We start from the raw sequence: 25833 nt of genomic DNA, 5'->3' as shown, positions 1-25833 counted from the left end.
CCCTCCATGCAGAGCATCCCACTGCCACAGGTGACTTCCCTTCTTTACACCACAGAACACCCCAAAACCAGCAGCCCAGCCCTCCTGGGTACCCAGGGGAGCTCCTCCTGCCCGGCCAGGCATCTCCCAGCGCTGGGGTGAGGTCACCCTGCTGGCAGCAGCCAGCTCCAGCCCTTCCCCACGCATCCAGCTGACTCTGCTCACCCCAAACTGCTCTGGCAGCAGCTGCCAAGGAGTGGTGCCCTGCAGCACTGCTGGGTGGGGCGCTGCCATGGGAGCTGCCATGGGGACTGCTGCTGCCTTGCACAAGGACCCTCTGGCCACCGTGCCACGGCATTCCAGGCACTGCTGGCTGTTCCTGGAAAAGCTCCTAGCACGCTCACATCTGAGAGTTCCTTTCCAAGAAGCAAAACCAGGTCTGAGACTTTCAGCTTCGACATAGTGGCTCAGGATGGGCTTTCTGAAGTTACTTCCCTGATGTGCAGGAAAATGCCTGCTGAACACAGTGCCTTCCTTGCTGTGCTTCATTAAAAACCCCCTTTAATTGGCTGTTTCTCTGCAGCCCAAGTGTCTCAGCACCACCACTCTCCAAGTTCCTCTCTGCCCATCTTGCATTCTTAGAGACCTGGAACGCGTTCCATGTTACGCGTCAAACCCGAGAGAAAATCACTTAAATGTCATTTCCAATCCCTGCAGGTCTCTGCCATCCCCAATGTTCAAGATGTTCCAGTCCCATTAATCAGCACATCCTGTTAAACAGAGCTGGGTCAGCTTAGACCAGGCATTAGCAAGATACTAACATAATTTATTTTCATTAAAACCAGCAGGTACTGTTGGAGCATAAGCCATCTCAGCTGTAGACACGAAGGATTTGGAGTGGAGTTACCAGATCTCCCTGTCCTCATTTTCCCAGCACAAGAATGAACAGTGAAAGTTTCCCAAAGAAACTGGACTGAATGAATAGCACCAAAACCATTCTACAGCATCATCAGTTTAATCCATTCCTACTTCTGCCCCATCCCTGGAAGAGTTCAAGGCCAGGGGCTTGGATCAGCCTGGGACAGTGGGAGGTGTCCCTGCCCATGGCAGGGGGTGCAATGAGATGGGTTTTAAGGTCCCTTCCAATCACTCTGTGATTCCATAATTCCCTCCAAGACACAGCAGTCCTGTCTTAAATTACCTGCCCCAAAAGTTTAATTTTCAGGTAGCCCTTGCACTGATCTCCATGCAGACCAATGTCAGGCCTCCACCTGCAAAAATTCTGTAAATTTGTCCTTTTGCCACCATCTCAAGGAAAACACCCTTAAATTAAAAGGAGTGAAACTTCTGTCTCTCCCTGTGCCTCGGGTATCGGGAGGTCTAGAGGCTTTTCCAAGCAAATTATCTCGCTTAGGGAAAAAAAAAAAAATAAGATTAAAAAGAAAAACAAACCCGAGTTTGTTTAACTTGTGCTCCAGTGCCTGCCAGGACAAGGGCGATCACCTCTGTCCCGAGGAACAGCGAGTCCACGCCGAGCATCATTCCAGAGGCACGGGCAGGGACTGGCTCGGGGCCATCTGCCACTGCCACCCCGCACACAGGAGGCACCCCTGGGCCACAGCAAAGCTCCCTGCTGCATTTTGGGGTGCACCTAAAGGTTCTGAGCTGGATTTTTGGGGTGCGCCGCAGGCTCCGGCAGCAGCGGAGATGGGCACAGCCAGGCAGAGTGTGCCATGAGCCCCAGGATCACCTGCTGGCCACGGGAACTGGCCTGGCAGACAGCAAGCAGGGCCACAGGGACAGTGCCAGGGCTGGCAGGGCCACAGGGACAGTGCCAGGGCTGGCACATCCCTGGGCACTGAGCAAAGGAAGGGCTCGGGAGAGCGGCCACGGACAGGGCAGGGGTGGCACCGCAGGAAGTGCCCAGCAGAACTGGTTTGGCAAACAGCACTTAATCAGCACTGGCATCATCAAGCTTCCTGCCTTGCAGGAGAATTTTCAGAGTCTGGTCACTGCTGGATTTTTAAAAATCTCAGCAACAGGAGCACAAGGAGCCATTTAATGCCTGTTTGTTTCAGCGTGCTTCTAGCAGGGCACACCTGGGAGCACAGGCTCCCTAAAACCACGGGGGCTGGAGCATCAGCCCCTGTACCATCATAACATCCCTGGAGCAGAGGGTGGCCACGGTCTGAGAGTGCTGTCACCTCCTTGTCACAGCCCCAAACGAGCCTCTGTTCCTGCAGGACAGACTGAGGGGCAAAGCACCTCATTTCTCCCTGCTTGGGAGCCTCAGCAAACCACCAAGCCTGGCAAGGCGTCTTTCCTGGGCTTAAAGTAATTCCAGATTTTCTCTTACCCCAACAGAAAGCTTTTTTCTTTTATTTTTTTTACAGTTCTGCCCCAAGACTGATTTGTTGATAGGAGGCCTGGAGCAGCTCCCCTACAGAGAAGGCTGGGGCTGTCCAGCCTGAAGAAGAGAAGGTTGCGTGGTTGGTTACCTCAAAGCAACATTCCATCATCTGAAGGGGCTCTGAGGAAGCTGAAGAGGGACTCTGCACCAGGAACTGCAGTGAGGGGACACAGAATAATGGGTTCACACTGGAAAGAGTGGGAGTTTAGGTATTTGGAAGAATGTTTTACTATGAGGGTGGTGAGACACTGGCACAGGTTGCCCAGAGAGCTTGTGGATGCATCCCTGGCATTGTTCAATACCTGGCTGGAGCAGCCTGGGATAGTGGAAGGTGCAGGGAACAAGGTGATCTCTAAGGTCCCTTCTAAGCCCTTATGGTTCTGTGATGCTGTGGCAGCATGAACATTCACCTTCCTCCTCCCAGCCCCTTCCAGATGTGCCTCTGTGCCATCACAAGTCCAGATGTGCAGCAACCACTAATGACAGCCACACAGAACTTTATTTACAGAGCTCCATTTTTCAGAGCTTTCACTGCTCTCCAGCCCTGATAAGAATCTTGGCCTGGGGCTGTGCTTGCAGGCTGAGTCAGCCGGGTTACTGGGGACCAGGAGCTCTGGTGCCCTGCTCTCTCTGACACAGCAGCACTGCTGCCAGCACCCCTCGGTGGAACAAAGGCATTCCACATCCTGCCTCTGCTCCAGCAGCACCCAGCACCCTGGGCTTTGCTCTCCAAAAGCTCCACACCCACCACCATGGGTGCTGCACCCATGGAAGCACCACCATGGGTGGTACACCTATGGAAGCACCACCACCCCCACTCCCTTCAAAAAGGCGTCACCGTCGATCCTCCTGCCTGGCACAGATCAATTCCAACGAGATTGTTATTTTTTCCCCCAGAATTACCTTCCTAGCTGGGTTTAGAGGCAAACAGCCCTGGGTTTACACAAACACACCGAGCTGAAGGGAGGCACAGCCTCTCTCAGAGCTCGATCGATTCAAGCTCTCCTTTGACAACAGGTCCTGCACTTTAACCAGAGCAGGGGAAAGCTGCCTTGGCTTCTCAGGGTTTGTTTATAAAATACTGCCACGCAGGATCCACACACGGAAAGAGCAGGGAAGGAAGAGGCTCAGAAGTGCCTGGAAACAATTCACTGTGACCACAGGGAGATTTGCTGTGTCTTTTTACAGGGTGATGGAACGGCTTGGGCTGGAAGGGACCTCCAAGCCCAGCTCACTCCCAACCCCTGGCATGGGCAGGGACACCTTCCACCAGGCCAGGCTGCTTCATTTAGAGCACAGCCAGTGTGGAACAGCCTCCAGAGCTCACCTCTCCTCCAGGGACCTCCATTTCCCAGCCACCACTTTGCAAGGTGACAAAAAGAGTGGCAGCAGTCCCCAGGACCCTGAGACAACATCCTCTCAACCCCTGCTTCCCCAGCAGAATACAGCTGCACTGCATCTGCCCCAGGAGAGCAGCTTGCACAAGCACTGCCCACAAGTGCTGTTTTCCCACCTCTTCCAGGAAATGTATTTGCAAACTTCAAACACCATCAGACACCGTCCTCAAAGAGTTTGGAGTCTCTAAGCAGTTTTCTCTCTAAACATACACTGTGAGAATAAGCAGGTGACACTGTAAAATCTGTCAGAAGAGCAACTGGATTACCATGGAATAATGAAAAATAAAAATAAAGAAGCAAATTTGCTGCTGTGTTAGCCCGGTTCTTCCAAAACCACTTGGATTTTGTGCAGATCTGGACATTCCCCTTCCTTTTCCAAGTAGCAGTGTAAGAGTTTCAAAAGGGCAAGAAAACCATCAGAGGTGTGGTACAAATTGCTCATGCAGGTGAAGCAGATTATAATAAACCTGCAGCCCAGACAGAGGTGACTTAAAGATATCACAGTGATGTAGAATCATGATTAACACAGACAAATCACTGATCATTCAGCTTTCCATCTATTTCTGTCAGAGGTAGAACATTTTCCCCTGCTTTTGCTGGGTGAGAAGCTGAGTGGACCCAGGAGGAAGGAAAGGGTCCACAATTTGGAAAAAGCACAATTTGAAGTGTTGCTCTCTGTATTTACCTGCTCCTCCTTAGCTGCACTGAGAAACTGACTTGAGGTGCTGGAAAAATCAAAAGTTTTCCTGAATTCTAAAAGCAAATGGACAAATTTGTTATGAAAGAGGACAAACACCAAGTGCAGGAGGCCAGGACACCCACGAGACAAGAAGTGTCACCATGGGCATGTCCTGTTGTGAAAGGCCTCCCAAAGTACATCCTCTTGGAGGCTGCTGGAGAACGTGGCAATGAGGAACTTTTAAAGACCTTAAAAAACCTTAAAATCCCAAAATGTCCCTTAAAATCTGGTGTTCAAATCTCATTTTAACACCAACCTGCAGTCACCAAACCAACTCAGCCCTGCATTGTCCCACACGGACGTGACAGCCCCATCTCCCAAAGCGTAATTTTTGCTCTGTAAAACTTCCTATATTGCACTGAAATCACACATCAGATTCTTTCCAGTTTCCACACCTGCACCCAGTAAGTGAAGGGAAATACTGGCAAGTGGAAGTGTTGACACAAAGCTCAGGAATCCTCATGGAAAGGGGGACAGGGAGCACAAGCTGTGGGAGCACTGAAGCCTTCACTGAAGTTAGAGCTGTGGAAATGACATTTTTTAAACAGGAAACCCAAACGAGAGGAGCTGTTACCAGGAGCTCCTCTCCAAGGGAACACCAGGTACAAACATGCCCTGGCAAGGAGGATCCAGACTGACCAGTCCAGCCCTCTCTGCCATCCCAGGACATCCCATCCTGGCCAAACACATGGTTTCCCTGCAGCAGCAGCAGCACAGAGGTGCCTGCATGTGAGATCAAAAGCTCAGCATGGTGATTCAAACACCCAGAGCAGCTCAGGAACACTTCAAGGAATCAGCCCCAGTGCATTTGTTTAGCAAATGCTGGCTTTTCCCAGCCAGCCATCACAAGAGGCTCTCACATGACAGCACAGAGCTGAACAAACACTGTGCTTCTGCCTCTCCCTGGAACTTCCACTCTCCAGCTCACACACATGGGGAAAATCTGCTGCTCACACCAAACACTGCGGCCTCCTGACAGGTTCTGTGTGGTGACACCAGCAGGGATCCCATCTCTGGGCATGTTTGTCCTACATGGTCAATTTTAGTGTGTGTGCCAAATTCCAGGACTAACCAACTTCCCCAGTTCACCCAGGAGCTGCAGTGCCTTCCTGGACAGCCCCTGGGAGCAATCCTGCCATTATTGCTACTGTTCTATAAGCAATCCTGCCACTGTTCCACCAGCAATCCTGCCACTACTCCACCAGCAATCCTGCCACTACTCTGTGGGATCTCAGCACCTCAGGACTGAGGTGCCGAGTCACCGAGACCACCCTTGGGGGGCTCGGGAGTCCTGGAATGTTGCCAGAAGTGTCTGGTGGCTGGACTTTGATCCTACACAGGAGACAACACCTGTATGAGGATAGGAGGATTTCACCGAAGTGAATGGTGAAGGGATCAGTTAATTAGAGAGTGAAACACAGGGTTTAGGATTTCTCTACAGGGGGGTTTAGAGAAGTAAGATGGAGGAATTGGGGCGTGTCCTGTCCTTCTTCTTCTTCTTCTTCTCCTCCATCTTCTGTGGTGATGGTGGCACTTTGGGATTGGTCATTACTAAAAGTGCACTGGGCAATAAGGGTGAAAGGTATTGGGGAAAAATGATAAATATTGTACACGTAACTTTGGGTATAAAGATAGGTGACTGCCCCGGAGGGAAGGAGTGTGCTCATGGCTGGCTGCTGAGCAGACCTCTGTCGGGCCGAGAGAAAATCTTTTAGATAAACAATTAATAAACACCGAGACCGAGAAAAGAACTGAAGCCTCTTCTCGTCCTTTGAAACGCAGCCTGCCCCAAGGCCACCCCGGGCCTTTCCAGGCCCTCCAAACAGCCGAAAACCAGACACTACTCCACCAGCAATCCTGCCATTATTCCACCAGCAATCCTGCCACTATTCCACAACCAATCCTGCCATTATTCCACAAGCAATCCTGCCACTACTCCCCAAACAAGTCCCTGCAATATAATCAGTGCTACACCTGCACTAAAGTCACCATCAGAAACAAAATGAACAGCCACACTATTAACTTATTAACTAATTATGAGCTGCTTTATTAACATGGAACTAATCCACAGCTATGGAAGGGTGGAAAACCTAGGTGGAAATAATTAATCTAATTACATGTAACAGAAACTGTCTACAAAAATAATCGAGGAAAATGTTTTCAACAGTTTCCCAGTCTTTTGCTTCTTATAGTCACGGAACGCTCCACAGCTGATTTCCAGGGAATCACACAGATTCCCTGAGTAAAGCTGCTTTTCCCAAGCTCTTTTCAGTTGTGTCTCAAAGTCAGGCACTCAGACTGATCTCTGGTGGAAGTCCAAGCACTGAGACACCAGCCCAAACTGAAAACATGGTATCTCAGTGAAAGTGAAAACACCCTGTGCCCATTTCTATGTTAAATTAACAGAAAATTGACATTATTGAGCATGGCCCTGGCAGTATTTTCCTCACCAAACTGAGGAAATCCCTCGCGGTACCTTGCACAGACACTTTTGCAAATCACCACCCTGACCAGCACTTAGAGCTCTGAAAACCAAAGGTGCCTCCACAGCCTAGAAAGAAAAATCTTCTGGTGGACACCCAAAACCACCAAAGTTTTGTGCCCTTTCTCCTTCCTTGCTAGGAACACACAGGAGTATCCACAGGATTTCTGCTTCCACAGATTTCACAGCAATACCACTGGGCAGTTCTCCCAGCAGTTTTTAGACCTGGACAAGAATTGATATTGAAACCACTGCAGGTATCCCAAACATACAGAGGAGCAAAACCACTTTGGGAACAACCAAGTGCATGAGGAGTGAACCTAAACCCTCCCAAGCGTCTCCCAAAACTCTGAACAAAAGATCCTGAGCAAATCTGGAAATACCACCTCGCGCTCACCCCAGTTTAAAGTGACCAACAGCTTGGAAATTATTTTTTCGGAGTGGAGCAGGACGAGCTGCAGATTCAGAACCGCCCATTTGAAACCTGGGACTGTGCGAATGTGCAGGAATACAGAGCCCTCCTTGACTAGCGAGACTCTGGCAGAGGGTCTGAAGGAGCAGGATGCTTCTGAGCTCAATCCAGTTTCTCAGCAAGAGCAGCAAGAACAAGCAGTCTCACAGATGGATCCGCGTGGGAGGGAGAAAGGATAAAAGTCTGCCTCGGGAGCCTGTTCCAGCTGCTACCGGAGCCTCGCAGGAGGCAGCACCAATTGGGCACAGCCACCTATAAAAACCTCCTGCCTTGGCTTTTGCTGAGGCCCTCTTCTCTCCCAGTTCCATGTCTTTCCCTCATCCTACTGTTTCCACGTTTGAAGGAGTCCAAATCAGATCGCTGGAAGTAGTGCTCGACAGAAGGTGAATGCAGACTGGGAGTTTATCCTGTTTCTTCATCCCTGCCTTGCAGATCACCCTCGCTGCACACACACTCAGGAGCAGAAAAATCCAAACTCCTTTCACATGCCTGACTGAGAAGTGATTAAAAATGGAATATTCCAGGCCAGGTTGGAACCTGAACCAGTGAAGGGCAGCCCTGCCTGTGGCAGGGGGGTGGAACTAGATGGTCTTTCAGGTCCCTTCTGACCCAAACCCTTCTGTAATTCCATAATTCCACATTATTTTTGACCAGAATCCCCCCCAACAACATTTGCAGTGGCAGGAAGAGGCTGTGTGGCCAGCAGATAGGGAGCTCACCTCACTGGTTGAAAGCAATTCTTTACTGGGGTTGTTTTTCAGCTCCTCAGGTAGGCAAAGGCAGAGAGAAAAACATTTACCTTTTCTCTTCACATACTTGAGCTGTTCCAGCCACATCTGAACTTCTTGTTCCTTCTGACAAAGAATCAGAATTACTGGTCACTAGCTGTGCATAACCCATCTGGTCTCCCAGCATAAAATAGCTGAGTACATGTGTCATCAATCACTGTTAATTACTTTCATTAACTTGGAAAAAGAATATTGACTTTTTTTTAAAGAACAAACATTGTTTAAGGTCAGCCTAGTTCTCTCTCTCTTTTTTTTTTTTTAATTGAATGCTATCTGATTACCAAGAGAAAATAATTTGGCCTGAACACTCAAGCAAGCCTGCCACACAACTTGTGCAGTTCTTTTGTCTGGTGAGACATTTCCATTTCCTCAAGTCCTTTTCTGGAAGGGCCACTTGGATCCAGAAGCTTCGTGCTGCTCTCCGGTGCCCCGTGTTAACCTGGCTGCCATTCCCACCTACTGCCCCCGTGGCTTTGGCAGTGCTGACCTTTGCCATGCTCTGGGAAAGAAAGAAACACGGCCCCAAGGTCTCCACAAACATGTTGCATCACCGTGCAGTGGACATTCGGCCCTCTGCTGTAAAACAGTGACACAGGCACAAATCTCATCTGCAGCACAGCCTCTGCCAGCACACCAAACCAGCCAGGAGCCTCATGGTGCCATGCAGAGCTCCCCTGGGCTGTCCCCTGCTCCAGAGGCTGCCTGGGATCACCTGGTGGCCCCAGCAGGAGCCAGGGGTGGGTCCCTGTTGAAGATTGCAATGCAAGTTGTTTTCCATTCCCATCTGTATGGCAGATTACCTTTGCCAAGTGGGCAGTTTGCTTTATCTCTCTCTTTGAGTGACCACATTCACACCTCCCTGGGAGGGGACATTGCTGATAACAGACTGTGGAATGTCACTGCATGGCTGATAAGAACTAGAACATCCCATTGGGAGATGTGAGCCCAGAGGGAGGAGCCAAGCATTGCTACCCAGATATAATCCAGAGGTTTGTGAGACACCAGCACGGCTTTCTCCACGGGATTCCCCAGAGGAACAGCAGCTGCCTCTCCTTCCACTGCATCTTCAGAGGAAGAATCCATCCTTCTCTACAGATCCCCCTGCTCCAACAGAACCAGCCCTGACACTGCAGGAGGGCTGCAGCCACATTTCCAATGGGACTGCCACCAACAGCCTGACCCACAGGGTGTCAGGCTGGGTTCTGACTCTGTCACTGCTGTTCTAGTGTACTGCATTGTTTATTTTATCCTTTTATTTTCTTCCCTATTAAAGAACTGTTATTTCTGCTCCCATATTTTTGCCTGAGAGCACCTTAATTTAAAATTTATAGCAATTGGGAGGAATGGGGAGGGTTTACATTCTCCATTTCAGGGGAGGCTCCTGCCTTCCTTAGCAGACTCCTGTCTTTCCAAACCAAGACACCCCCTCTCCATCTCTGCTCACGGACCTTCATCCAGTCAGTCATTCTCTCTGGAAGAGCCAATTCAACTCAGTGTTTATTACATTCTTCCCGCCTCAGTTACTCCTCCAACACTGCCCACCTCCAGAAACACTATTTTGTTTGAGGACATCCCGTGTCACTGCTGTCCCCCTGTATCCCATAACTCTGTGCTTCCCCCCCTTCCCAGGCTGTGCTTCCCATCCCTCAGTGCAGGAATGTGGGCAGGGCTCAGGTGGGCACCCTCCACCCTGCCTGGTGCCCAGCTCATGGGGCACAGCACATCCTCACCCACAAAAGCTCTGGGACCTCATCACAGGCTCCAAGTTTACATCTCTGCATGTTTTATCCCTCCTGTCTGGCACTGAGTTATTGGTATTAGTGGGTATCATTATTATTGGTGTTATTTGGTATCATTGGCACTGAATGACAATGATGATACCAAAACACTGCCCCTTCCCAAGCAACCAGACCCCAAGTCCCAATGAACTGCAGAGGATCATGGAATCCCAGAAGGGTTTGGCTTGGAAAGGCCATCTCATCCAAACCCCACTCTGCCATTTCTCCTTTTAAAGGGCCTGTTTTCCTACAGCCAATAAAAACGTCTTGTGTATCTTACTCAAAGGATCTTTACCTAAATCCAAATTTTACATACAAGCATGAAGGATAATGCACCAAACAAAGCAAGAATTCACAACTTTGCCTTTAAAGTGCAACATAATTTACTTTTATTTGCTGGGAAAACCTGTAACCACTGACAGCATTCCTCAGGGATGCTCGCAGGGCAGTCCTGGGCACTCTGCTCAGTCCTGGCCCCTCTGCCAAAGCTGCTGAGACTCCCAAGTCCCAGACTGCTGATAACTGAAGGGGCAGGAATCCCCACAGGAAGCTGAAATAAATATTTAGCTTTATATTCACGGGGGTTCCACCATTTCCAGTTTAAAAGCACAATTAACATTTTCCAGCCACATCCACAGCCAGGACAGGAAACCAAGTAAGCCACCACAAACCTGTGAGTTCCTCTGCTGTACCCCTCTGAACAGGATTGCATTTCTCATGACCAGCATCACCCTTTAATGAAAACTACAATTTTCAGGCAAATATTGCAGTCTTAAAAGCTGACAAGCAAGAAAGGCAAGGAAGGAGCAACTGGCACCTCTCAAGCTCCAGGAGGTTTCAGGTTGTTTATTATATATTTCTCTGTTTTATGACACCATCAAAACCAAAAAGGAGCAAAACCTTTTAAAGAAGTACCTGCAGGTTACCTTGACAAAGGCCAGCAAACTTTTGGGAAATCACTTTCCAGGTTCTTTAACTCAGTGTGAAGGAAGAGCTCCATTTACTTTAGGATTTACATTTTATATGGCCCATTTTGCCTGTTGGATGTGAACACAGCAAGGCAAACTGGAATTGTTCTTGCCAATAAGAAAACTGGTCTGTAAAGCCATAAAAAGGTTGGACATATTTCAAGGACTGACACAGCACCTGCCATGGAGGCTTTTTAAGGTGGGTTTCACAATGCTGCCAGTCACCAGTCAGAAAGGGATTTCAACTCTGTGTCCTCAGGGAAGCCTTAGAGCCCTAACTTGGGGTTTGGGTTAGAAGGGACCTTAAAGTCATCCCATTCCACTCTTGCCATGGGCAGGGACACCTTCCACTACCCCACTATCCCACCTCCCACTATCCCAGGCTGCTCCAAGCCCCAGTGTCCAACCTGGCCTTGGGCATTTCCAGGGATCCAGGGGCAGCCACAGCTGCTCTGGGAATTCCATTCCAGCCTCTCCCCACCCTGCCAGGGGACAATTCCTAATTCCCAATCTCGCATCCATTCCTGCCCTCCTGCAGTGGGAGCCATTCCCTGTGTCCTGTCCCTCCATCCCTTGTCCCCAGTCCCTCTCCAGCTCTCCTGGAGCCCCTTCAGGGACTCTGAGCTCTCCCTGGAGCCTTCTCCTCTCCAGGTGAGCACCCCCAGCTCTCCCAGCCTGGCTCCAGCCCTCAGAGCATCTCTGGAGCCTCCTCTGGGCTCTCTCCAGCAGCTCCAGCTCCTCCCTGGGAGCTCTGCAGGTGGGATCTCACCTGAGAGGGGCAGAATCCTCCCTTCCCTGCTGGTCGCAGCTCTTTGGATGCAGCCCACGCTTTGGGGTTTGGGATTTCTGGGCTGCATCCAAAGACTTCTGCTGGGTCCTGCTGAGCTTCTCATCCACCAAAACCTCCAAGCCCTTTATTGCTTTTCACACCAGACAGCACAGACAGAACACTCCTCCCTGCCACTGCCTCCTCTTTAGGGGTGGGGATGAAGCAAAGTAATTTACACCTGCTTTTGTCCTTCTTCAGCCTTTAAAAACATCAAAGCCCAACTTTCGGGGTCTTTCCTGGAGCTTGGGATTTTGCACCTTTGCATGCTCCTAAACCTCCTTCTGTAACTCCTGGCTAACAGCTCCAGCTTCTGCAGCAGGAGGAATTGCTGGGCTTTCAAGATAAGCTGCCATTAGTCACCAGAGCTCTGCAGAAATCTCTTCTCACCTCATCCACCTCATCACCTGCTGCTTGGGATACTCTGAAAGAAATGAACGGGAAAGAATACAAGGGGAAAACAACACAAATGCAAAGACTCTGTGCGTAAGCGTTAATCTGGATCCATCTTGTACCTGACAGGAGGTTCTACTGAGCTGGGGCTGGTCTTTTCCCCTGGTAACAAGCGACAGGACAGGAGGAAACAGCCTCAGGTTGTTAATGTTGGATATTTAGAAATACTTCTGCGTGGAGAGAGCTGTCAGTCCTTGGGCAGTGGTGGAGTCCCCATCCCTGGGGTTTAAAAGCCATGTGGATGTGGCACCTGGGACATGGGTTAATGGCAGTGCTGGGGAAACTGTTGGATTTGATGATCTCACAGAACTTTTCCACCTAAACGATTCTGTGTTTCTATGAACATAATGATTAATAAGCTACATTACAGCAGAGGGGGAAAAATGGCCTGACAGGCAAAGCCTGCAGGCACCTCCAGCCCCTTCCCGAGGGAAACCATGCACAGCCCCAGCCAGACCAACACCTCCTCGGGATGTCAGGCAGCTGAACATCCACATTTCAGCACCAGCTTTGCATCCAGGCAAACGGCAGGGCCACAGCAGAGCAAACAGAGTCCCATGAGCTCAGAGCACTCGGCATGCAAAGCACACTTCAGGGCTGGGGCGGGGGCAAGGAGATTGCAGGAATTCTTTCCTGAAATGGAATGGGGAGATAAGATCGAGTGAAAAGGAGCAGAGGCTGCTGACATATCTAGGCTCCCAGAAGCCAGTAAATATGCAAATAGGCTGCCATTTCTGCCAGTAACACTCAGAACCAACTTTGATTCTTCTCAAATATATCGCATTAAACAAGAGAGATAAGGCCGGCACTGAATCCACACAGAGCAGCTCCCTTTGACCAAGACAGCTTCACTTCTCACTCCAGGAAATCCTGAACAAAGCTTTCTATTCAGTCTCCACTCTGACTATCACAGTGTTTATGAATAACTTTGGCCATTTACCTTTTAGCAGTCTGATTTGGAAGTGCTGTTAAAACCTCCACATAAAGCCTGGAAAAGCTGCATCCATCCAGTCCCAGTCACAAACCCTTCCCCAAATCAGGACAGGGCTTGCTGCCCCGAAGCCACAAACTGCAAATTTCACACGAGATGTCAGAGAGGAGAAAAAGAAAGGGTGTATGGAGTGTGCATCCCTGGAGACAGATTACAGAGCAAGGACTGAAGCTGATGTGACCTGATAGCGATGATAAACTCAGGAGATGATAAAGGCATTCCCTGGACATCCATCTGTTGTCCTTGGGGCTTGGACAGACACACCAGGCAGAAATACAGATGCATGAAAATATAAAATACAGACATGATTTGTTCTCATGGATATCTATACATGTGAAATAAATAGCTGTATATTCAAACACCAGAGGCAAAGAAAGCATTTCTTATTTTCACTCCATTTTATCTGCCTACCACCTCTGAATCAGCGAGATGAGTTCAAAGGCCAGTGCTGGCTCTGGTCTGAGGTATGCATTTTGCACGTTGCTAAACAAAAGCAAAAGCAGCTCTGCCCTGCCACGGCAGGGGCTGAACCCGGCCTCAATCACCCATTCCACTGCATGAGGCTGTTCCCTGAGAGCGGGAAAGCAGCACAGCCTGCAGCCCTCCTCGACAGCCCTTGGCTGCTCTTCCCAGACTCCAGCACACAGGCAAGAAGTACCCAGAACGTCAAGCAACCACCAGCATCAAAAAATAAGCATGTACAGAAGCCGGGGAGATGTAAAAAATAAACCCCAGACCTCGGCAGGCTGAATAAGCCTCCCACGTGTGGCACAACACAACAGGAACGATTTCCCCAGCCCTGCCAGGCGCTGCAGGGAGATGAGAGCAGGCCCTGCAGGGAGGCGTCAGGACCATCCCCAGACCTGTGGCAAGCAGAGCAGAGAGCAAACCAACAGGAGGAGGCTGGAGAGGGCTCCCAGAGCAGCAGGAAGGTTATGACAAAGCAGGATTGCTGGCAGGAGGAGAGCAGAGACGTGGACAGGGCTGAGAGGGGCTGATCCAGGAGAAGAGGGAACAGCTGAGCTCAGTCTGTGCCCCTTCCATCCATCACAGCCAGCCCCAGCACTGCCCTGCAGGAGAATACCAGGACACACAGCCACGCTCTGGCTCCAGCCTGTGCTCAGAAATCCCTTATCCCCATCCCCGTAATTCCCATTTTAGCTGCCAGTGCTGGGAAGGAGCCTCAGAGCTATATGCTGAGGCCCTGGAATTTAAATATACGATAACACTGTAAATAAAAGGAAACAAATTCCTTAAGGAAAACCTTTTCACATGCCAGATCAGTTCCCAATAGTAACTGCTCTGCTTTGACAAGAGATAAATATTTACAGTCTGAAACAGAGAACACCTTGTGTTGCAATACTGGAACGCAAACCTTGTCAGTCCTGGTATCCTGAAGAGAGGGTTTTGATATTTTAAAGAAAAAAAAATTAGAAATAAACCCCCCAAGCTGAGCACTTAGAAGCACACACACATTACTGTGCTCATTTACCCCACCAAAACAAAAACCTGAAGGTAGTCACACAAAGAAATTGTCAAACATGCTGAATCCAGAACAGATTTTCTCAAAAGGAGACCTCATCCCCCAGGGAATGTAGACAGTTTACAGCAAAAGTCTAAATTATTGCCAAAAATATGCTGCTTTTTTTTTTATTTATTTAAATACAGTCTAAGTTGCTCCTCTTAGACATTCCACCAGCGAATGCAGGCACTGAAGATTTTTCCTACTGGAGCAAAAAGGCAGCAAGGAGGACTAAATATCCATATCCAGCTCCTTGGACTGGGGCATCCCACTCCAGGAATACCCTCAGGAAGAGGGAAGAGAGAGGCCAAGAGCTAAAGCCTGAGCTATCTCTGAGCTTCCAGCATGACTCGCAGGCCTCGGGGCCTGATCAGCTCCTTCCAGCTAAGGAAAGAATGTGGGCAATGTCATTCATAGTGGCACTTGGGAAGATGCAGGCATGGGAATCCCTGTCCCAGGAGGGTGACAAGCCTGCTGCAAGGAGATGCTCTCATTCCTGCCCAGCTCAGGTTTGCTGCCATTTTAAACGAGCTGAACACCCCATTAAATATGAGTGGTTTTTTTTTTTTGCTCCACTGTCTGAGCAGCCCAAACTCCCGTTTCTGAGAGGATCTGCACGAGGCCAGCCTGGCTGGGCTGTTGCAGGGCAGGATTTCATATCTGAGGTGCAATTTTCCTCACCCAACCGCTGTTGGGGCTTTTATGGCCCGCTCCCTTTGAAGTGGGGCAGCCGCAAGAGTTCAATGTCTACCTGCCACTCTCAGCTCCTTCACTTCCTCCTCCCCTTCCCAGGGAGGGAATCATTCATTCCCCTGGGCAGAAGAATTGTCCTGCCTTGGCCTGGCTGCTGCCCCAGGATCCCATCCCTGCAGCCAGCCAAGCCTTCTGTTGTTCTGTGCTCAAGTTCTCCATTTGCTCCCCTGCTTCCAGCATCCCTGCACAGCAGTTTATTTTTAGCCCAGCATTTTTAGAGCAAAGCCCAGAAGCAGCACACTTTCAGTGCCAAACAGAATTCAGCTGTGGCTCTGATGCTGTCAGCTGACAGCAGGACACTTGGGTGGCTTTGGTGGCCACTCAAGCCTGGTGTCACTCCCTGGGGACTCTCCCAGCTGCACACACACCAGTGCCACAAGGGACGGTGACTCTGCCACTCCCTGGGCAGCTCCTTCCACAATTCTTTCAGGGAGGAAATTCCTCCTGATGTGCACCCTAAATGTCCAGACAGAGAGCCCAGAGCTTGCCCCTTGCAGGTCCCCACAAATGTTTGCAGTTTGGGATCACTGCTCACAGCCAGCTCCAGGCAAAGGGGAGATCCTTGCTGGCTTCACCAGGTGCTGGATCGAGCCCTTAACCACCAACACAGACAAGGAGAAGTGCCCCAGTGTACAAAGTGAGGCTCCTGCCCAGCTTTATCATCAGCTTTCAGGGGCCAGAGGTGGTTTTCACTTTCTAAATACTTGCCTTCTTTTGACTATGGCTTGTTGTTTCAGTGCAATTATAGAATAAGAGAATCAGATCCAGCAGGTATCACCATCACCTTTTTCTGTTGACAGAACACAACCTGGCAGAGGCAACAGCAGTAAGAGACACCCAGACACAGCAACTGAGAGGAACAAAACCGTGTAATCTGTGTAAAGCCACCCAAAATCTGCAGGGGTGGCTCAGAAACTTGCACAGTAAAAGCCTTTTCTACTCTCAACAGCTCACAGAACAAGACTGCAATGACAAGGCCATCTTCTCCAAGGCACAAAGCAGCCAGCGACAGAGCCACGCTGTGCCCTGAAATCACATCAAGCCTTTTTGCCCACTGACCCAGAAGTCTCCAGCCTTTCTGCAGGTTTGATAATTTATAACACGAAACCTCAGATTGCTTTTCCCTGTCACAAGCCGGTGGTTTATGCAAAGCTTCAAGCAGGAAGTGTTTTGCCTAATGTTAAATATTTCATTCACTGTTATGATTAAGCCCATCCTCAAAGCTTCCATCTGAGGCTGAAGAGGGATGAGCAAGGGGATGAAGAAAAGCCTGACAAGGAGAGGCAAACACAGCCCCCAAGGAAGCAGCAGGTACCTACCATGTACAATCAGAATAAATACTCCTTTCTAGTCCTCTCCCTCCTCCTTTGATCATGCTTCCAGGTCAATATCTTGTGAGAGGCAGTCCTGACTCAAACGTATCCTTCAGCCTCCACCAGGATCTGACAGCAGGTATCACTTGTGGAAATAAATAAGTAGAGAACATTTCCTCCCAACCAAAGCCTATTTGACTCAAACAGGAAATCTGTCATGGTTAGGAGAAATGCACAACAGCATCCACATGGAGAGAAATTTATTTTATTTATTTTTTCCCATGCATCAGGTAGTGAGGAAGAACTGCTTTGCACTGGGAGCAAAGACAGGCTGAGCTTTGCAACAACCCAGCAGAGACCCTGCCCACATTCATGGAATTATTAAGGTTGGAAAAAACCTCTAGGACCATCGAGTCCAGCCATTAACCCAGCCAGGTCTGTTTCCTTCCCTGCCCCTGAAGATGCTCCAGCAGCACAAACCACACTCAAACTGCACCATAACGTTGTTATAAAGGTGTGAAAAATGCAATTTTTCCTCACTTTTGTGCACATTATTTGAGCAGAGAAGCAAACCTCGCCCCTCCACCCGCACATGGACCTGCAGTAAAAGGCAGTCCATGTTTTTGGCTCTCCAGGAGAACCACCTGCGTGGAGGATTTTACCAGAATCCACCACAAACAGTAACAAGAACCAGGTAACTGTAGCTCCCATGGGGGGAAATGTAACCTTCCAAATGCCTTGAAAAACACTCCTGAGAATTTCTTAGGAACAGCACACACCAGGACTAATTCCTTATTTCAGGCTCACATTGAAGACCCTTTTCTTGGAGATGAAATTTTGAGGACCCTTTTCTTGGAGAAGAAATTTTGTCAACACGACCCCAAAACCAACCTGAGCATGATTTTCCCTGAGCAAATGCAACATCAGCTGTTCCTGGAGCACATCAGGAAAATCCAGGCAGCAGAAGGATGTGACAGCCCAGTTATGAGTAACTGCTATTCCTCCAAGTGGAGTTAACACAAATTCTATCAGCAAACCAATGCTCACGTGACAAATGGAAGTTCATTTCACAGGGAACAAGACACAGTGTACTAATGCTCCCAGAATTTAACTGTAATTAAGTCTCGCTGACAGACACCTCATTAAAGCACCACTTCTCCAGAAAAAATTAATAAAGTGAATTATTTCCTACGTGTGAAATATCAGGGTTTTTCACTGCTCATGAAAGATACATGGAGTTCAGTTCAGCTGGATGTCACTGCTCCCCGGAATGAAGGAGTGACACGCTTAAAAAGACATTTAAAACAACACATTGCTGTGCTGCCAAAACCCAGGCTGGGATGCTCAGCCCTTGAATGTTATTTTATCCTGTGATGGCAGAAAATAAACCCCCTGAAACACAATTCTTCTTCCAGCAGATACACAGATAGATACACAGATAGATGAAATAACTGGCTTGTTATTAGAAAACCAAACTAAATTAAGATAACCTAATTTTGGCCAAACTAAAAAAGGATTCTCATGAGCCAAAGATCCAGTTTTCAGATTGCAACTTTTTGGGGTTTAAATGCTGCTTATGTGATGAACAAAGGTTCAGCCACTGATGAGGGGGGCAGAGGGCTGAGTGTGTCCAGGCCCACGAGCCAACACACATTCATTCCTCTGCTCTTGGAGGCACATTTTAATCAAACTTCTCTGAGGTAATATCCAGCACAAAATGAGCTGAAAAACATGGAGCTGATCAAGATGTGCCCAGTAATGAACGCCTGAATTTTCAGAGGGGAAGGCCAAGCTGCAATTCCTTGCAAAGGGAAAACCACAGAAGCTTTCCAAGAGATTTTACAGCCTTTTTCTAATTGTTCCCTTTTTCAACATCATTATGCAACCTCCGTGTGCTTTCCTGCTTCTCTACCCCCCTTTATTTCACCCATTCTCCCCGCACCAACTTCTCCTAAACGCTCTGAGGCAGCTCCTTTAAGACAGCCAGAAATACAGCGCAGATTTTTCTCTCCTCCTCCTCCTCCTCTCAGTTTAAACTGCCCAAATCTTTCCGGTGAAGAAGCATTGCCCAAAATCTGCTCGCTATTCAAGCAGCCCTGGCAATGACAAGCAGCACTTCATGAATCATCTGTTATATATTGCCTTATCAACACGGTCCACTGCAGGAGAAAGTAAACCTGGCCCACTTGGGCCTTGTGCATAACACAATCAAAATGCAAGTGGCATTAATTACAGGGGGGCTCTGAGGAGTTCCCTCATCCAAAGATCCAATATAGGCTATATATATATATATATATATATACACACACACACATATATATATATATTTGTTTGGTAATTTATATATATTTATATATAGGCATTGTGGGGCGATTTAGGTTGCCTCAAATACATATTAAAAATTATTTGTATTTACATTTTTATATATTCATATATATAGGCATCTTGGGGTGATTTAGGAAGCCTCAAAAACATATTAAAAATATACATATATTTATTTATTTATATATATATTTATATATATTCATATATATAGGCATTGTGGGGCAATTTAGGTTGCCTCAAATACATATTTTTAAAAATATATATTTGTTTATTTATATTTATATATATTCATATATATATGGGGGCAATTTAGGTTGTCTCAAATACATATTAAAAATATATTTATTTATTTGTATGCATTTATCTTTTTATATATTCATATCTATATAGGCATTTTGGGGCGATTTAGGTTGCCTCAAATATAAATATATATATATATTTGAGGCAACCTAAATCACTCCAAAATGCTACCAGCCATTTCCTCCCCCACCACACACAGCTTTTACTTTAGTATTTTAAAAGATTAAAAGACTGTTTCCCCCTTTTACTGGTTACCAATATTGCCATATTTCTAATCATTAAAGCAGACAGCATTAGTGTTTCTGCTGTTTGCCAGCTTCAGCTATTTGAGGCAAACACACATATTTATGTTGGTTTTTTTTTTTCCCCAAGCTCAGCAAGTGAGGGGAACCTTGCACTGCTCTGTTTCCTTGCATGGCAGTGGAGCATTGGCTTGCTTGGACTGGGGAAGCTGGAAGCAAAGATAAATGGAAGGGAGCTCAAAACTGAAATGCAATTGTAAATTCAGTGACAAGACAAATCCCATTGGCTTCTCTGCCCACTGAAACACATCCTTACAAAAGCACAAGCTCAAGGGGATCCAGCAGGACTCTGATAAAATCTAAACCCACGTAGACTTGTTAGCAGTATTGAAAAAGAGGATCGAAAAGTGATGGGAAAACTGGAAACAAGCTAAAGGTGAACTGGCAGAGCAATGAAGTAGAATGTGACACCACTGAAGAAGCCAGCAAGAAGAATACTTGGCAAATATTTAACAAATGTCATTACCAGTGGCCCAATAAAATGTTCAATTAATATTTCCTTGTGGTTTGGGACAAGCTCTGCCATTTCAAACAGGCCAGCAACAGATCCCACTGAGCAAACAAACTCCTTTGTGTATACTCAACCACGGGTACAACACCAGTGAAATACAGTCCCAAGAGCCAGGGGGTCATATTTTTTTAATATAAAAATATAAATACACAATGCCAAGGAGGAGGACACCAAAGAAGTGTTTTAACCCAAGGTTAAGCTGGCACAGCTGGGCAGGGAGCACTCAGGTTCTCAAAGCCTGGAGGGAGCATCACTTGGGTAACCCCACAGCACATGGGGACAGCTGGTTACAGGGACCCTACAGAGGCATACCGGCACAAAGGGAACCTGGAAGATGAAGGAAAACTCCTGAAATATTTGATTTATCCCATCTTACGTATTTATGGGCAAGTTAGCCTCAACACTTGGCTTGCAAGGTGTTTGGGCACTCCAGGTACAGACAGTCTGCAGCTCCCCCTGATTTGAAACCTGCAAATGAACCTCGAGGACAAGCTCCAGGTATACTGCAGCAAGTTTCTGGATCACAGATACACCTTCAGCTGGCTTTAAAAAGTTTCTATTCCCCAGAAAGCACAAAGCATTTGAAAGAGAGATAAAGAGAGCAAACTGAGCTAAACCCACAGGCAACTTTAACCTTTGTTTTGAACAAGTCCTGCTCCTCACCCCTGCAGCACCATGGGTTTAAGGTTGAAGACTCAACTCCAGATTTTCAGCAGGCTATAAACAGGCAGCTCCTCTGCCCATGGGAGGAAGGAATCTCCCCTGGGAGGGTGGGCAGGCCCTGGCACAGGGTCCCACAGTAGCTGTGGCTGCCCCTGGATCCCTGGCAGTGCCCAAAGCCAGGCTGGACAGGGCTTGGAGCACCCTGGGACAGTGGAAGGTGTCCCTGCCCATGGATGGGCATCAAGGTCCCTTCCAACCCAAACCATTCCATGACTGTATGGCCAGGAGAAGCACAGGCACTGCCCATGGGGGCTGCAGTCACTCTGCTCAAGCTGCTGCTCTCCCGGAGAGGGCAAACCACAAGGCTGGTGCTGAAAGCACAACAACCTGACAAGCTGGGCAAAGCCTCCAACCAAAAATCATCCCTCAGCTAACACAGGGCCATGGGACGTGCAAACCTTCCCAGGCCAGATGCTCCAAGGGCTCAGGAGGCAGCCTGGAGTTCAAGCCTTCAAAGATTTGGGCAAAACACGTTTCTGCAAGACAAGCCACTGCCATCTGCACCTACCTAAATATCTCCTATCAGGTCCTGCCACCAGGTAACTTCCTCAGGAGTTCATCAATCCCCAGGTGTCTGTAAACACACCGCTACTAGTTTAAGAAAAAACCCTCATTCTTGTATTTACCTTTTCCTGCTGTTACTGCACTGCTGTTTTTTACCTTTTCTGCATTATTGGGACATTGCCTGTGAAACATAAGCAGAGGCAAGATTAAGCAAGAAACTATCCTTAGTGTTTTCATCTACTCTTGGAATGGTTTGGGTGAAAAGGGATCTTAAAGGCCACCCAGTTCCACCCCCCTGCTATGGGCAGAGACACCTCCCCTTATCCCAGGCTGCTCCAAGCCCTCTCCAACCTGGCCTTTCTTTATTTTCCTGGTGATTCACCATTAAAGGCAAGCAAGAAAGTGAAACTAATTTCTACTATGGAGGCCACAGGCATCCCACAGCAGGACCTGTGTCTCCTCCACCCTGGAAACTCCCTGGGCTTCTCAAGAACTTGGTAACTCACACCTGGCAGCTCTCCTCTGCTTTAGGATAGTCCATTTAGCAGATTTTAGGAGGCGGCAGCACACAGACACAGGCTGCCCACCAGACATCTCCTCCCAAGGGAGCACAAGCTTTTCCATGCCTTCCTTCCATGCCTCCATCCCGCTGAGCAAACGACAAAATTCTTCTGGTGTTCTGAGCTGATTTCCAAAATGCTTTCTCTAATCTGTCTCCTTTCTAAAGCTAAGTCCTGAAGCCAAACAAACAAACAAATATAAAAACAGGGTGGCAAAGTTAAAATTGTGAAGATTTAAGGATATTTTTCCCCCTAACTTTAGGCCACCAAGTGCACAGCCTAATATCAACACCGGGAATCTGTCAGATGCACATGCAAAAAGGACGGAGGGGGAAAAAGCAGAGAATCCTGGAAAGCTGCATCTTCCACATTTCACTTTACCCAGAAAATCTGCAGTCACTAAAACTTACTCTAACTGGGTGGCATTTTACATTTCCAAATGTAATTGAGTGAGCGTGTTGCCATGGCGACAGCAGGGTTCTGCAATAACTTTGTTGCCTTGTAATTGCTGTATATTTGTATACAAGCAGCTGAGCTTTCTTTAATTCAAATGCCCTCAACTCTTTCCAGCGAGGGCTGCCGAGCGACGGCGGCGGCTTTTTAGGCTGAGAACTCTCAACAGCGGTGCTGGAAACATCAGAAACCATTAAAACTCAGCGCCGCGACCGACCGCATTACACACACACACAGAGAGAAAAAAACACCCCACCAAGAAACCCGGCCAAGAACCAGATTATTATATAAACTTCAGAGCTCCTTAGCTTTTAAAAATGTTGCCGTTGCAACGACAGCAACAACAAACAAGAAGGAAAAGAAGCACGATTCGGATAATTAACTCCAGGTAGATTTGGCAGCGAGCGGAGCACTTTGAGGGCAGGGAATAAACGCGGCGCGGGTCCCATTTATTGACAGGGCGCAATACCCAGCAAATCCAAACGCTTTGGCCAGGGGATTATTCGCTCGCCGTGGTCCAGAACAGCGCTTGCTCCATCTCCCCGGCCTCCGAGCAGCGCTGCGAGCACAAGGGGATGCGGCTGTGGGAAAAGGAGCTGCCTGGTGGGAGAGAAGCGGCAGGACGGCAGGGAGCCACAGCCCCGCCGCACGCCCCATCCATGCCAGGCTTTTTACAAGGCATTTTCACACCCTCCATCCACCCACACCTTCCCGACACACATCCCCACTCCTTGCGAGCGTTCGCGGAGCTGTAATCCAGCCCGGAATATGAGGCAAGGGCTGGAACACGAAATCCTCCCGGTACGGGGCGTCAGCGATTTATGCCAAAACAATTTATTGACAGGCAAAACCCCCAAAAACCCAGCGCCTTTCCCTGCCGCGGAGTGGGCGCACAGCACAATTACGCAAGTGCTTCGAGGCAAGGGCAGGTTCCCTTCCCCTCCAGCCGCTGCCCAGCACAGACAGCGTCCAATTTATTGTTATGTAAATCCATCAGCCCCGCCGAGCTGTCACCGACACCCCGGCGGGCAGCGTTTTTTGGGGGCAGCGCGCAGCATCTTCCCCCTGATAAATCCCTGCAGCAAAACCCACACGCGGCTGCCGGGCAACACCTCCCTCCCTCTCGCCAGCCCCGGAGCTCGCCTCTTTCTGCTTCATTTCGCCCCGAGCAAGCCGAGCCTGCCGGTTTCACCGAGCCACACGTGGTGTGTCCCCCCTGGAACCCCCAAACCCGGAGCTCTGCCCGCGAGGCTGCAGCGCTGGGCCTGGGAGCCGGGATTGCCACGGCCGGGCTCCCCGAGAGCAGCACCCCCGGTTTGCTCCTCCCGGGCACAGAAAAAGCCATTTTGGGGCTTTTCTTGCAGGAGGAGCCGAGCGCCGCGGGGCCCGAGCCCGGCAGCCCCGGACGCAAACTTTCCGCAAGTCCCGCGTTATTCGCGGCATAAGGACGAGGGAAGGAGGCGCGGGGGGACACGATGGAAGAACCGACCCCGGGCCGCGGCCCGCCCGGGCGCCGCAGGGCCCCGCCGCGGGCGTCGCCCCCGCCGCAGGGCCGCGCCCGCCCCGCCGAGCCGCGGGGCCGGGCCCCCGTGCGGCGCTGCCCGCGGCCCGCCGCTCGCTCGCCTGCCCCGCCGGTCACTCACCGCTGCCCGCATCGCCTCGCCTCGCCCCGCACGGACCGAGCGCCGCCGCCGCCGGGGGGACGAGGCGGAGCCGCGGCCGCCCGGGAGGGGCGGGGCGAGCGCGCGGGGGGGGCGGGGCTGCAGGCGGCGGCGGCCCCGCCCGCCCCATTCACAAAAAACCGGGTCCCGCGCGCTGAGTGGGCGGCGGCGCTGCCCGTCACGCCCCCCGCGCCCCGCCCACCCCGCCCGCCGCGCCCGGGCCGGGCCGATGGCGCGCAGCGGCCCCGCCCCGCCCGGCGCGACGCCCAATCAGCGCGCGGCCTGGGGCGCCGCGCGGCTCAAATCCGCCCGCCACCAGCGCGCGGGCGCTTGTGATTGGTCGCGCCAGCTGCCCGTCACCTCCCCCTCCCACGGCCGCGGCGCAGAGGCGACCAGCGGCCCCCGGGAGCGGCCCCGCCGCGCCGCCAGCCCGCCGGGCGGGGAGGCGACCGGCCTTAAAGGGCCCGCGCCGTGGGCAGCCCGAGCGCGGCGGCAGGGGCGGCGCGGCTCGGCGGCGACGGAGCGCCGCGTACTGACCTGGGCGGCGGGTGAGGCGGGGACGCTGCGCGGCGATGGCACCCCAGGCGCGGAGCGCGCCACCGACGGACTCAGCCCGTGACGGGTTCCGCCATCTTGGAAATTTTTTTAGATGGGCAGTCACGTGGTGCAACCATTTTTTCCTCGCGGCCAATCAGCGGGCGCGGGTTATTTATAGCCGCGCGGAGGAAGGGGGACCAATCGGGCCCCGCCCCTCGCGCCCCCGGCCACGCCCCGTGGCGCGCGGCCCGTCGCCATGGCGACCGGGGGCGGGACAGGGGCCGCCATGTTGGTCCCCAGCCCGCGGCCCCGCCGAGATCGGGATCGGCTTCGGCTTCCTGATCCCCCCCAGCTCCAGTGGCCACAGCAACTGCGATCCGTGCCGTGTAGACGGTATTGCGGTAAAACGTGGAACTTTGGGGTGTTTTTACGCCCCAGGTTTCCGCAACCGCGATCCCGCTCCCTCACGGGCCGGTCTGTTTTCCGCCAGGTATCGCCTGTAACAGCGAACATCTGAGGCGAGGGCTGAACGACAGAAAGGGCAAGGCATGATTCAACATATTTGCCTGAATTACCGAGTGGAAATAAAAAAATAAAGAGGAGTTTTCCGGCAATGCTTCCCTCTATCCCGGTTTTCTCAGTGATTGAATGATTCTTGAGTTGTACCTGGAATTACCCCATTGAACTGACACATCTCGCTTCACTCGTATTTTGTTCACTCACGCAGTGCCCAAAACTCCCCAAATCCTGCTCCCAAACATTCCTGATGATGGGAAGGAAAATATTGCAGTGTTGGGTGCAAGAAGTTCATCCTGTGGGACACAAATAGATGGGAACATCCCAGCAGCGATGTGTTATCCCATTATTTCTGTTTCCCAGAGGAGCTGTGGCTGCCCCTGGATCCCTGCAAGTGTCCAAGGCCAGGCTGGACAGGGCTTGGAGCAGCCTGGGATAGTGGAAAGGAGATTTCCTGCAAAGCTTCCAAGGAGTTTCTTCCCATCCTTGCCTAAGGCAAGCTGAAACATGACATTCCTTATTCACAGGCAGCCATCCCAGCACGCTTCTGGTGGGTTTGATTAATTGGCT

The 25833-nt window shown here is 50.2% G+C and overlaps 1 protein-coding gene across 2 annotated transcripts in view; it reads right to left on the bottom strand.

The window, feature by feature from the left end:
* Nucleotides 1-24869, bottom strand: part of HDAC4 (histone deacetylase 4) — a 180141-nt gene extending 155272 nt beyond the window's left edge. Inside the window, exon 1 of one of the 2 annotated variants that reach the window (XM_064717773.1) lies at nucleotides 24748-24869. The gene's annotated coding sequence lies outside the window, so the exon portion shown is untranslated. Of the gene's footprint in view, nucleotides 1-24192; nucleotides 24238-24747 lie in introns of those variants that run through there. The other variant, XM_064717774.1, reaches the window with a different exon arrangement.
* Between the last annotated feature and the right edge of the window lie 964 nt (nucleotides 24870-25833).

Source organism: Zonotrichia leucophrys, chromosome 7, assembly GCF_028769735.1.
Source record: "Zonotrichia leucophrys gambelii isolate GWCS_2022_RI chromosome 7, RI_Zleu_2.0, whole genome shotgun sequence".
In the NCBI taxonomy this organism is placed as follows: domain Eukaryota; kingdom Metazoa; phylum Chordata; class Aves; order Passeriformes; family Passerellidae; genus Zonotrichia; species Zonotrichia leucophrys.
This window is presented reverse-complemented; position numbering and strand designations above follow the sequence as displayed.